Below are 13321 nucleotides of genomic sequence, written 5' to 3' on the forward strand. Positions count from 1 at the left end.
CATGTATATATCTCTATCTATCTATCTATCTGCTGGATCAAAAGTATAATCACTGTATTTAGTTTTCCATTAAAACAGTTCAGAAAACCTTAAATAACCATATCCCTTATAAATTTGATTTCTTAAATATCGTTATTAATATATAAGTAAAAGCTAGTAATGAACAATACACCTGAAATTTATGAATGTTCTTTTTCAAATAGTCAACAAGAATAATAGCTGACCTACTAGGCATCAGACACTATGCTGACACTAGGCCCAAAGCAGTGAACCAGAAACTGAGAGTCCATCAGGGAAGATAAACAAATTCTATGAAGTGTGAGAAACAGAATTGAGTCCTACCACTACACTAGCTTACTGCATAGAGTTTCTAGGGGTAGTGCAGAGAGAGGGAATCCAGGAGGACACAGAGGATGCCTTGAGTTGAAGAGATGAAGCTGAGAGCACAGAATGATTGAGATGGCTAGAAAAGAGTATCACAGTAGACAGCTGCACAAAGAGAGTATCAGAGATCTACAGAGGGCTTCCCCTTGAGTATTCTGCAGAGTAATGAATAGTGGCTGCATGTCAGAAAACTACTCACAGTCAGAAAAAGAGCCATCCAAAACTATTACAGGGAATAGTGCCAGGGACTCAAACAGGGCCAGGAATAGTGTCTGTTTCTACAATGTAAATTGGAAAAACTCATAATTCACAAGGCACAGGGTCTTACCTAAGTATCAGGGAATAACTAGCCTGAGGATGACTACTAGTCTGGACTTGCCTAGCAAATCATAAAAGCAAGATCTAAAGTGATTAAACTGTTTCCAACGTACTTAACTATATTCCAGAACAAATATTATGAATATTTATAGGAATACAAAAATATACATGCACTCAAGAGGGAATAATTATCAATTTCTGGTATCCAATAAAAGATTATCAGCCATGCAAAAAGGCAGGAAAACATGATCCATAATGTGGAAGATAATCAATCAATGGAAACCCATCCAGAACTGACAAAGATCTTAAGAGTTAGCATCTATTATAACTGTATTCCAAATGTTCAAAAAGTTAAGCGATTGCTACCCAACTCAAAACTCTAGAGATGAAAACTACAATATCTGAAATGAAAAATACACCGAATGGCATTAATGGAAGCATACAAAAGGCAGAAGAAAAGATTAGTGAAAATAATGACATCAATGAAACCTATTCAAAATGAAACAGATAAAAAGTCTGGATATAGTAGAATTGACCAACACTGTTAACTAAATTGAGCTGACTGGCATTAATAGAACACTCCATCCAACAACAATAAAATATACATTCTTCTCAAGAGTATAGAGAACATTTACTGAGATAGACCATATTCTGGGCAATAAAACAAGCCTCAATATATTTAGAAGAATTCAAGCTATGTTTGGACCACAATAATATTAAATTAGAAATAAACAATGGAAATATCCCTGGAAAATCCCCAAATTCTGGAAAGTAAATAACACATTTCAAAGAAGAAGTCAAAAGTAAAATTCAAATGTATTTTGAGGGAAACGGACTTGGCCCAGTGGTTAGGGCGTCCGTCTACCACATGGGAGGTCCGCGGTTCAAACCCCGGGCCTCCTTGACCCGTGTGGAGCTGGCCCATGCGCAGTGCTGATGCGCGCAAGGAGTGCCGCACCACGCAGGGGTGTCCCCCGCGTAGGGGAGCCCCACGCGCAAGGAGTGCGCCCCGTAAGGAGAGCCGCCCAGAGCGAAAGAAAGAGCAGCCTGCCCAGGAATGGCGCCGCCCACACTTCCCCTGCCGCGGACGATGACAGAAGCGGACAAAGAAACAAGACGCAGCAAATAGACACAGAGAACAAACAACTGGGGAAGGGGGGGGGGATTAAATAAATAAATAAATCTTTAAAAAAAAGAAAGTATTTTGAACTGAATGAAAATGGAAACATATTTTGTGGGATGTCAGAAGAGTGGCACTTAAGGGAATATATTAAACTAAATATCTACATTAGTAAAAGAAGAAAGGTTCCAAATCGATGATTTTCATTTCCATTTTAAGAGACTACAAAGAGAAGAGCAATTAAAATATGTAAAGAGAAGAAATGAAATAATAAAGATTAAAGAGGAAATTAATGAAATATAAAACAGGAAAACTACGAAGAAAGTCAATGAAACCAAATGCTGGGACTTTGGGAAAATCAATAAAATTGAAAAACCTCAAGCCAAATTGATCAGGAAAAAATGAGAGAAGAAACACATTACCAGGAATGAGAAAGAATACATCATATTTTACAGATACTAAAATAAGAATATGCTTAAAAATTTGCCAACTGAGATAAAATGCACAAATTCCTTGAAAAACACAAACTACCAAAACTCATGCAAGAAGAAACATAATTTGAAAAGCCTTTTATGTACTAAAGAAATTGAATTTGTAGTTAAAATCCTTCTTAAAAACAAAACTCCAGGCCCAGATGGATTCCCTGGTGAATTTTACCAAACATTAATATAAAGTTTTCCAGAAAATTAAAGAGGAAGGAATACTTTCCAACTCATTCTATGATACCAGCATTACCCTTATACCAAAACCACACAATGACATTAAAAGAAAACCACAGGCTAATATTCCTTACAAATATGAAAAACTTCTAAACAAAATATCAGCAAATCCAAAAATATATAAAAAGGATAATATATCATAATCAGGTGGGGTTTACTCATTATTAATTGGTGCAGAAAAACATTTAGCAAAATCTAACATCCATTCCTAACACAAAACTCTCAGGAAACTAGGGAAATATGAGTACATTCTCAACCTAATAAATTGCATCTATGTAAAATACATTTAATGGTGAAAGAATGATACTTTCTCCTTAAGATCAGGAATAAGACAAAAATATCTGCTTTTACCACTTCTATTCAACGTTGTACCAGTGGTTCTAGCTGTTTTATCAGGCAAGGAAAAGAAATAGAAGGTATCCAGACTGGAAAGGAAGAAGAAAAACTAGAATAGCATAAGGAAGTCTTTAAAAGAACAGAGTTGAAGAGCAAACACTACCTGATTTGAAGACTTACTACATGCTATGCTAATCCAAAAAGCATTGAATTGGGATAGAATACAGTCTAAATATAAACCCAGAGATAGATGGATAACTGATTTTTACAAAGGCTCAAAGGCCATTGGAGAATGAATAGTATTGAATTCAATAAATGGTACTATAATAATTGGGTATCTACATGCAAAAAAACAAAAACAGAAACAAAAAACAAAAACTTTGATCCCAACTTGCACCACATATAAAAATTCACTGAAAATGGATCACAGACTGAAATATAAAATTTAAAGCTATTAATTCTTCCAGAAGAAAATATAAGAGAAAATCTTTGTGACCTAGGGTTGGGCAAAGATTTCTTTGATAGGATACCTAAAGAACCAACCATAAAAGAACAAATTCATAAATTGAGCTTTATTAAAATTAAAAACTTCTGCTTTTAAAAATACATTGTTGAGAATGAAAACATAAGTCACAAACAGAAACTATTTGCAAAGTATTTATTTTATAAAGGACCTGTATCCAGATTATATAGACCAAGTCTCAAAACTCAACAATCAGAAAACAAAGAAAAAAACCAGTGAAAAATGGGCAAAAGATTTTAAGGTACTTTATACAAAAATGTGCAATATCATTAGTTATTAGGAAAATGCAAACGAGAATGGCCAAAATTAAAATGACTGACATACCAAGCATTGGCAAGGATGCAGAGGAATTAGAACTCTCATATGCAGCTGGTAGGAATGTAAAAATAGTAAAACTGCTTTGGAAAATAGTTTCACACTTTCTTAAAAAGTTAAACATACACCTACCATATAAATCAGCCATTCCATTTCTAGGGATTTGCCCAAAGGAAAAGAAAGCATATGTCCATATAAGACTTGTAAATAAAAAGTTGATAGTAGCTTTATTTGTGATAGTCAAACCTGGAAAAATCTAAATGTCCATCAACAGTTAAATGTATAAACAAACTGTGTTATATTCATACAGCAATAAAAAGAATGAATTATTGATACATGCCACAAAATAGATGAATAGATGAATAATGACAGAAGTCAGAAAAAAAAGAGTACATATTCTATGACTTCATTTATATATAAATAGTACTCTAGAACACGCAAAGTAATCTATAGTGATAGAAGGCATTTTGGTGATTGCCTTGGGGTAGGGGCTACAATGGAAGGAGTGGGAGTTAAAATTTACAAAGGGTAAAAGATAATTTTTTATAGGTACCTGTGGATTTTTCCTTATGAAATAAGACAGTAGGATGGAGCCCTTTAGAGAGTTCATTATTTGGAATTCAATATGAAACAAAGCATTCTTTACAATCTTTGTCTACTTTGTCATCTTTTCCTGCTTAATACATAATTTCAGAAACCTGTGCCTTTCTTGTATAGCAAGTATGTACAACAAGAGCATTAAAAAAGGGCAATGATAGTGCTATAATATTTCATGAAAAAAATCAGCATCTATTAATAGGCAAATTCCTATTTCAAAACTTTAAATGCAATAAATTCAACCCACTGAATGTACTGGGGGAGGGTGCAAACTACAGTGTAAACTATTATCTGTGTAGTGCAGCAGTGCCCCAAAATGTGTTCCCCAAGTGTGATGAGTGTGCCACAATGATGAGGGAGGTTGTTGATGTGGGAGGAGTGGGGTGGTGGGGTGGTGGGTATACGGGAACCTCTTACATTTTTTAGTATAACATTTTTTTTGTGATGTATATATCTTCAAAAAAATACAATTTATAAAAATGATGTGGTGAGGGGTGGGGAGTAGGTTTTTAGGAACCCCTTATGTTTTTTGTTTTATGTTTTTTAATGTAACATTCCTTGTGTGTGATCTATTAACTTTAATTAAAAAACAAAACAAAACACTATTCTGTCTAAAAATTTAGGCTTATAATGCAAAAAAAAAAAAATATATATATATATATATTTGTTGAATATCTCCATGTCAGTCCAGGCTTTGGGCACAGATCGGTTCCCTGGTGGAGAAGACAGACATTGCTCAATCAACCATGTAAATAAATGGAAAGTCGATGAGGTCACAAGTGCTCTAAGAAGAGACATGGTAGATTTAAGTGACCAGAAAAAGTAACCTGAATATTATTTGGAGCATTATGTTTAACTGAACTGGATATTTTTAAATTATGTCTTATATATTTTTAGAATAAGTCAAGAATATCACAGCTACTCTATTTTATTTTTAACACTTTGCCCATTTTGGACTGTTTCATGTAAGTGTATGCTGTTAATAATGTTTTGGCCCCATGTAGTATCTTGATTTTATTTTCATATGTCATTTCAGATCTTTCCTTTTTCTTTGAAGTCATCTGCAAAAAAAAGGGGAAAAGATACACATGACAGTGCTATTATTTTTGGGTTTAAATTGGATTTCAGGACTGAAGCACTGTCACCTGCTGACTGACCCATCTCAAGTTCATGTCCAAGTGGTTTATCTTCCCAGCCTTGCCAAGTGGTTTAGAGCTACTGAACAGCAGATAAGTAAGAAGATGGAAATGGAATCTTAAATATGATATTGTCCTTCAAGGCAACTAAAATAATATTGGGAAAAATTTATATAAACAAATAATTATTTTAGGGGTAAAATAAAAACATCATCACTCAGAATAGAGCACTAAAGTAAACTGGATGTGTTGGAGAATTTCCCAGAAAACACAGTGTTTGTTCTAGTCTTAGAAAAATTTGTAGAAGAGGAGCGGGGGAGAGAGATTCTCTGCATTCCACACAGAGAAAAGAGTATGAGCAGATCCATAAAAAGAGAGAAAGAGGTGTCTAAGGTTTAAGCTTCAGGGATGAGGAAAATGATGAGGCTATTAATAGCAGAGAAATTGGGAACATTCAGTGAGCAAGAGCTTTCCGTCAAGCAGGCAAAATACACTTAAAGAGAGGGCAATAATTCAGATGAGTGGAGGCAGTGGGAAGAGAAGAGATTAGCTTTAAATCTGTTTTACAGTCTAAAAACTTCTTGATATTTTAAATTTCATTCTACTATTCATAAAATAAAACATTTTCTGATTTTTGTCTAAAGAAATTAATAGCTATTTTAATATTGCAAACTGAATTGGTTCTCTAGGTTTTAGATATGTAGGCAATAGGATTGGACTTAAAAATTACATGAAGAGTTCAATTAAAAACTTTTTTGGAAATTGAGAATTTGAAAGTACTAATTAACAGTATTTTCTAATTTCATTTTCCTCAGTAAAACACAGGAGCAAAATTTTAGATATATTCATCTTGTTCAGATTACATATATTATTTATATCATCACAAGTCCCCCTTCCCCTACACACAGAAAGAGAAACTAGACAATAATATAAACTGGGTATTTCCCAGTCTTAGTTCCCAAGTGCCTCTTAAAGTATGAATATTTTTCTGAGCTGAATGTGATTTTAGTACTCAAAGGTACACATTTTTCATAAAGCATGACTTCTAAATGCAAGCCAATTACTTCACTTGGGGTTAGACTTAAGAAATTTATCTGTTCTAACACTAGAGGAAAAACAAGTGATGTTGATTCACTGAGAAGCAGCCCATCTATCTGAACAAGGGTGAGAATACAATGATGCTTACTGTACTTTTGGGGCTATTCTGAGGTAAATTTGATGATAATGTGATTTTCCTGTATTTGCTTACTTTAGAACCTAAACTCCATGTAAGATGTGACTCCATCCCATGGCAATTCAGCTGGAATTATCCAGTTTATTGATTTAATCCCCTGATTCACTAGGATTGTGAATTTGCTCTGTCAGCAGTGTCAGGATCAGATGAGTCTGCTAACAGCCGAATGCATGGCAGGCTGGAAAAAAATGCTCTGAGGTAGAAGGATCTTTCTAAGTCTAATAAGGGAGTCACCAGATTTTAATGTAGATTACCCCAAGAAGTATACTGAAAATTTTAATTCAGTGATGCCTCTTCTAAGGGCATGAAGTGATCTTTCTATTCTAAAAATTCCTTAATCTCTTTGCAAAAAGCTATATACATTAATAAAAATTAAAAGTATTTTGATTACTACAATGGGAAAAGGCCTTAGTGTGCTGGGCTACTTGTTTACCAACTATCTATTCAGCATATATTATTGTTGTGTACAATGGTAAAACAGCCACATGAGCCTCAATCCTCACGAAACTCTATAGTCTAGTAGGCAAGCAACACCTTAATCAAAACTTCCCACAAATAAATGTAAAATAACAAATGGATGAGTACAATGAGGGAGAGGTACAAATAAAAACACTTGGTCAGAGAAGAATCTTTGAGGAGGACTGAATTAGAAGACAGTAAAATATTAGATAAAAACAGGAAGAGAGGTTAAGGTTAAATTTGGAATGAAAATGAGAGTGACTTCTTATGGAGAAATATTTCTAAGAAGGCTTAATATTACTTTTGAAATATAAATTATATCTATATGCAAACTTAATAGTGAGTTACAATCTAAAAAAGCTTATATTTATTTTATTTTTTATTATATGCTTTGGGCAAGTAAGGTTGTTTTTATCACTAAATTTGACACAGACAACTTTTCTTTGTGATCTTCAAAGGAGTTGATATTTGGTTTACAAATGTTTATAAAATATCAAATCAATAATAGTTTCTGTAGCTAAGAATTATCTACAATTCACTAACTAAGGTCTCATCAGAAGCTGTTATTTCCTTTGAGGATCTCTCCTTTTTTGCTTCTAGTTTTTGAGCTAAAGTGAAATTCAAAGAACGTGGTAAGTAGTTCATCCCCTTAGAGATGTTATAGATCACTAGGGTGATACAATGTGGTGTGGGGCAGTGAAGTGAGTACTGGACCTGGGGATTGATATGACAGGTAGATTTTCAGCTTCAGCCATTCACAAATTATGTGATTTTCTGAGAGTAACTCAACCTCCTTACATTCCAAATTCCTTACCTTAAACTGGGGTTTAATATGAGGACTCAATGGGATAGTTTTATAAAACATTTAAAAATGGTAAAACTTGGTATAATCATTAGGCATTACTATTACAATAATCTCGACATCTGATACCATTCAGGATATTACTTGAGTTTTAAGATTCAATTATTGGAACCTTGTTCTACAGATTTCAGTTGCAAATCTGTATTTACAATTATGTACATATAGTTCTGTATCTGAAATGGAATTTAATCTATTTTTTAAAATATCATAATTCTAAACTAAAATTCAAAGAAACAAGTTTTTAAAAAAAATTATGCTTTACTAGATGTCCATTCATTTTATCCAAGTAATCATACAATTTTTTATATAAATGTGTCACAGAACATACTGGTTCATTGAAAGACATTGTTCTTATAATACAAGAATGAATTCAAAATTGTGGATCCTACAGAGACAGTCAAATTAAAGATAAAACATTCAGGGTTTTGTATCCTCTTGAACTACAGATTTGGTACTGTGAGCTTTAGTCTCCAATCTCCAATTAGGATTCTTTTAAATCCATATTAATTAAATGTTCATAAGTGCATCAGCATGTGATAAGAAAAATATGCTCTCTTCAGTGTACCTTAACAAACTAACTCAAAATACTGTGGAAAGAAAGGACCAAAGAATGAATCAATTATGCTACACACCCGCTGCAACTTTTCTGAAGAAAATTATTATGGACAGTTATTTTACTAAGTACCCTACAGAGTTTTCTAATTAAAATTCAAATGCTATGAATCACAAGAATGAAACAGAAATATTGATTTTAGATTAATTAGAATAAATGAAAATTTGATCAGTTTTGAAGTAGATTTAAAATGAGGGTTGACTGAAGACAACTGCTGTTTAATTCTCAATTGCCCTGCCAGATCCTCCTGTGAAAGCCATGGTCATTTATTCTGGGAATTCCAGATTGTAATTTTTTTCTAAGCTCTTTAGAATGTGGCATGTTTGCATCATCACTTTACTTGGTTTTTACCTCCATTAAGAATTTTATTCTTTATGTTTTAGAATACTTAACAAAGGAACTTTTTTCTTAGTTTAGATTGATTAGGAAAGCAGCAATCACAGGATCAGCAGTAAGAGCTGGTAACAATCAAAACCCCTGGTTAAAACAAATAAACAAGCAAACAAAGGCCCTATCTAGCCACTTCTTCCTCAGTAGGACACTTTTATTTACCTCTAAATTACTCCTCTAATTTTAAACAACTTGTCTAGTTAATTTCCTGTGTGTGATCACTGACTGTAAGTGAGGCTCATTTTCTTATCTACATCGTGTAGGTAATTAAAGGAAATTGAAAGTGGGTAGTGAAGCTTTTATGCAACTGGGACTGAAGCTGAATGGAGGGCAGTGGGGTCAGTAGAGTCCATTATATTTTATGTGAGAGGCTGGTTTGTCTGCCCTGTCCTTGTTTATTTAGTGTAGGCTGGACAAACTACTAACTGCAAATCTGTGTCTCTGATTTGCCCAGCTGTCCTTGAATAAAGACATCTTCCACTGCAAATGTTAAATGACAGTGATTGACAACCCATTATGAACTCTGCTTGTAACCCCCTGCTACTGTTTTTAGATTGCAAAGGAAAAACAGAATAAAGAAACACCTTTCATAATCACACCAAATGGGCCTGCTGTTCACTCAATACTTTTTATTTTGCTTCTCTTTTCATTACAAACCTCAATCTGTTATACAAATGCCATAAACTCAGCTACCCCAAATAAAGTAAACCAAAAAAAAAGAAAAAAGTATGACTGCTACATTTTGTTTGCATAGTACACTGATATTCTGTTTACTGGGGATATCCACTCTTACATAACGGCTTATTCACACTATAGTGTTACATAGCTTATTCACTAGTTCTCCTGAGAACAATCTGACAAATCTATACTGCTTCAATATATTTTCAGTGTTTAGCTGGCCCTTGGGTTCAGTTAAGGCTCCAGCAGCTATATTCCATATATAAATCTTACATCTCCTTGTTGCTTGTAAATAGGTCGACCGTTCAGCTTACTGTTCAGGTTTATAAAAATAAGAAACTTATTAAATACTAATGATCAACTTTGGCTTCACAGTGAAGGTGTTGGAACAAATGAATGCTGTTTAAATGTGTGTGTGTGTTTGTAACATAGTTTTTTCCATCCAGGTAACAAACTACAGGGGTGTGTTTTACCTCAGCAAATTACTGAGGGAAAAGAAACCAGAACAAGTTCTGCTTGGTCTCGTGTAAGTGTTACATATCGGTAAACTAGTACTTTTATGATGTTGCACACATCACTGCCCACAGTGAACTCACTAAATAGTAGATAAGAGGGTACTTGTAAAGTGGGGATGGCTGCCTGATCAATGTGAGAGACTAAAAGAAGCTTTATGCTATAACTTAATCTCTGTCATGGGAAAAGTAAAACTTATAAAGTTAATGAGTTCTAGACTTTAAGTAGCGCTTGATTAATTTGTAACATTCTGAGGCGTTAAAACAAACCAAAATTAGTTTCTCACATTCCAGTGTTGTCCTTTTGGCCACTGAAGCTTTAGAAAAAGCATTTCAGTAAATTTCCCTGATAGGAAACCGGTTTAATTTTTGTGCCTTTCCAAAGTATTAAACTGCATACTACATCTATTCTAATAATATTTGAAAAATAATCTGGCATTTACCAAACCAGGTACAGCTACAATAAGGGACAAATAAATGTCTTATATTTTTATCTTTGTTCATTACTTCAGATTGACTTTGATTAAATCATTAATTGACTAAAAAAGTGTTAAGTAGAAAAATTTAAAAATCAAATGTATGTAATATTGTTTATAAAACTTATGACATATACTTGTATTAAAATTATCTACTCAAACTGAATAAATCATATACTGCTATACTGAATAAAATAAACCTCTAAAATAAAGACTCAACTGGATATACATGATATTTAGAATGACTTTAAAATTCAGTGTTAACATGTATAACATGGAATCCAGTGGTGGATTGCGGTTAACAGGACAAATATGAGAACGTTTTCTCCTGAATGGTAACAAATATATGATACTACCAAATGGTGTTAATAATTGGTGGGTTAGGGGAAAAATACACCAGATGTAAGATATGGGCTCTAGTTAGTGATATTTTGACGATATTCTTCATAGCAATGCTAGGTGTTGGTGGTGGGGAGATATATGGGAGACTTGTATGATGATATGCATATTTGCTTTGTAAATTCACAAATTTTACTATATATTTATTGTTTATGGATGCTCATTTATGAATGATAAACTTCAAAAAAAAAAGTTAAAAAATCTAGAGTATAGGCAACTAGGAGTTAGGATGAGGGCTAGGAAGGTGTACTGATGCTTAACGTATATAGCATTTTTAATTAGCTTGACAGTAAGAGTGTGGAATGGGTAGAATTTACAATAACACATTACAGTGAGTATAACACTGCTGATTTATAAATGTGATTGTGTCTGAAAGGACTAGTTTAGGGACATAAATGTCAACTGAAGGAAAACTAGAGAATAATCTAGAGACTGTGTAACACAGTGAACCTGATGATACGATGGTGGAAGAGGATGGAGGTTCATAGTTCAAATACGAGAACGTTCTATGAACTAGAACAAATGTACATCACTATTACAAGGTTGTAAGAATCTGATGATATATAGGAAAGTACAATTAGTGTAACTTATAACTATATTTAAAAGCAAAATTCTAATATTCTTACATTAATATCACAGAAGGTACTATATTAATGCTAAGCATCAAGAATAGGGGTTATGGGATTTTTTTTTCTTTTAGAATAAGGAAGAGGTTCAAAAATTTATTGAGTGATGACCGCACAACTCTGTGATTAAACTGACAGCCAGTGACTGTAGACTTTGGATGGAATGTACAAGGCATGAAACAGTATAACAGTGAACCACATGGTCTATGATGGACTGTGGTTAACAGTACAAATATGAGAGCATTCTCTTATGAATTATAACAAATGTACAACACTAATGCATGTTGTTCATAATGGGGGTGGTTGGAAAAGGCACCAAATGTAAGCCTACTTACATTTGTGTTAATAATTTTCTTTTTTGGTGGTTCCGGGGTCCAGGGATTGAACCTGGGATTGAACCTGGGACCTCATACGTGGGAAGCCAGCACCCAACCACTGAGCCACACTGGCTTTCCTGAGTTGGTCTTCTGTTTGTTTTGCTTATTGTTTTTTTCAGGAGGCATTGGGATCCGCACCTGGGACCTTCCATGTGGGAAGTGGGTGCTCAACTTCTTGAGCCATATCCACTCTCGCTAGTAAGATTTTGATGATGTTCTTTCATAATCTGTAACAAATGTTTCACAACAATACAAGGTGTTGGTGGAGAGGTGATGTATGGGAATTCTGTATGTTATGCATAATTTTTTGGTAAGCTCACAACTTATCTATAAAAAAATATTCAGTGTAAGGTATAGGAATAAAAAAATACCCTCGCCTATAAGTAATTTATTAGAAAATAATTAAACCAAATGCAGTTAATTAAACAAAATAAAATTTCCAATATGTACATAATTTGCTTTACTAAAATAAGATATCAATATAATTTTATTATATGCAGATGGCAAAAAATTTAAATACTGGTGGACATAATTGTAGTTTCTCTTAAGATCTATGTGTGCTTTCTTTCAGGGTTTATGTGAGTGTAAGTGTCTGATATATATCAGTTTCTTAAATATACAGACATGTTTGGCCTTCAACCAATTAAGGCAAGAACAAATCATTTGCTAAAAATAAATATGAACAAGAAATAATACCTTATTGTTTCCATTGTAAGAAGGACCACCTGGTTGACAGCTGCATTTTAAGGGATCTTACAATACTGGGTATCAGCAGGTCTGTTGTACTTAATTTCAGTGGTAAGAATTTCATCAGAAACTTCTATTTCCCAGGATTTATAGCTAAGTCCTTAAAAAATTGCTCTTTGATGAAACTTGAAAAAATTTTCTCAGTTTTCAAGGATATAATAAAAATGCCTTATAGCTTAACAATGTTTAGATATTTTCCTTTTAAGAAATAAAAATCTTCAGGCTGTAAGGTTTGACTTCTAAAAGGGATAATGAGATTAGCAGCAATATATAATAATTGTGTAAGGTAAATATCATACTCTACAATCTATTTTTTAAGATGAAATAAAATGTTTTTTTTCCCATCACCTTGTTTAATTGTGATATATTGTGATAAGATTGCTAAATGAATGAAACAAACAATGGTGCTATGAATTTAGAAAAGAGCAGTAATGATTGAGGCTGAACAAATTAGGGAATCTTTCAAGAAGATGAGTTAGATTGTAACAATCAAATTTTAT

The 13321-nt window shown here is 33.4% G+C and overlaps 1 protein-coding gene across 1 annotated transcript in view; it reads right to left on the bottom strand.

Annotated features, from left to right (window-relative positions):
• The window catches only part of ASCC3 (activating signal cointegrator 1 complex subunit 3), a 465644-nt gene that overhangs the window by 35033 nt on the left and 417290 nt on the right, over positions 1-13321 (bottom strand). The gene's annotated exons all lie outside the window — the stretch shown is intronic.

This window comes from Dasypus novemcinctus, chromosome 11 (genome assembly GCF_030445035.2).
Source record: "Dasypus novemcinctus isolate mDasNov1 chromosome 11, mDasNov1.1.hap2, whole genome shotgun sequence".
In the NCBI taxonomy this organism is placed as follows: Eukaryota; Metazoa; Chordata; class Mammalia; order Cingulata; family Dasypodidae; genus Dasypus; species Dasypus novemcinctus.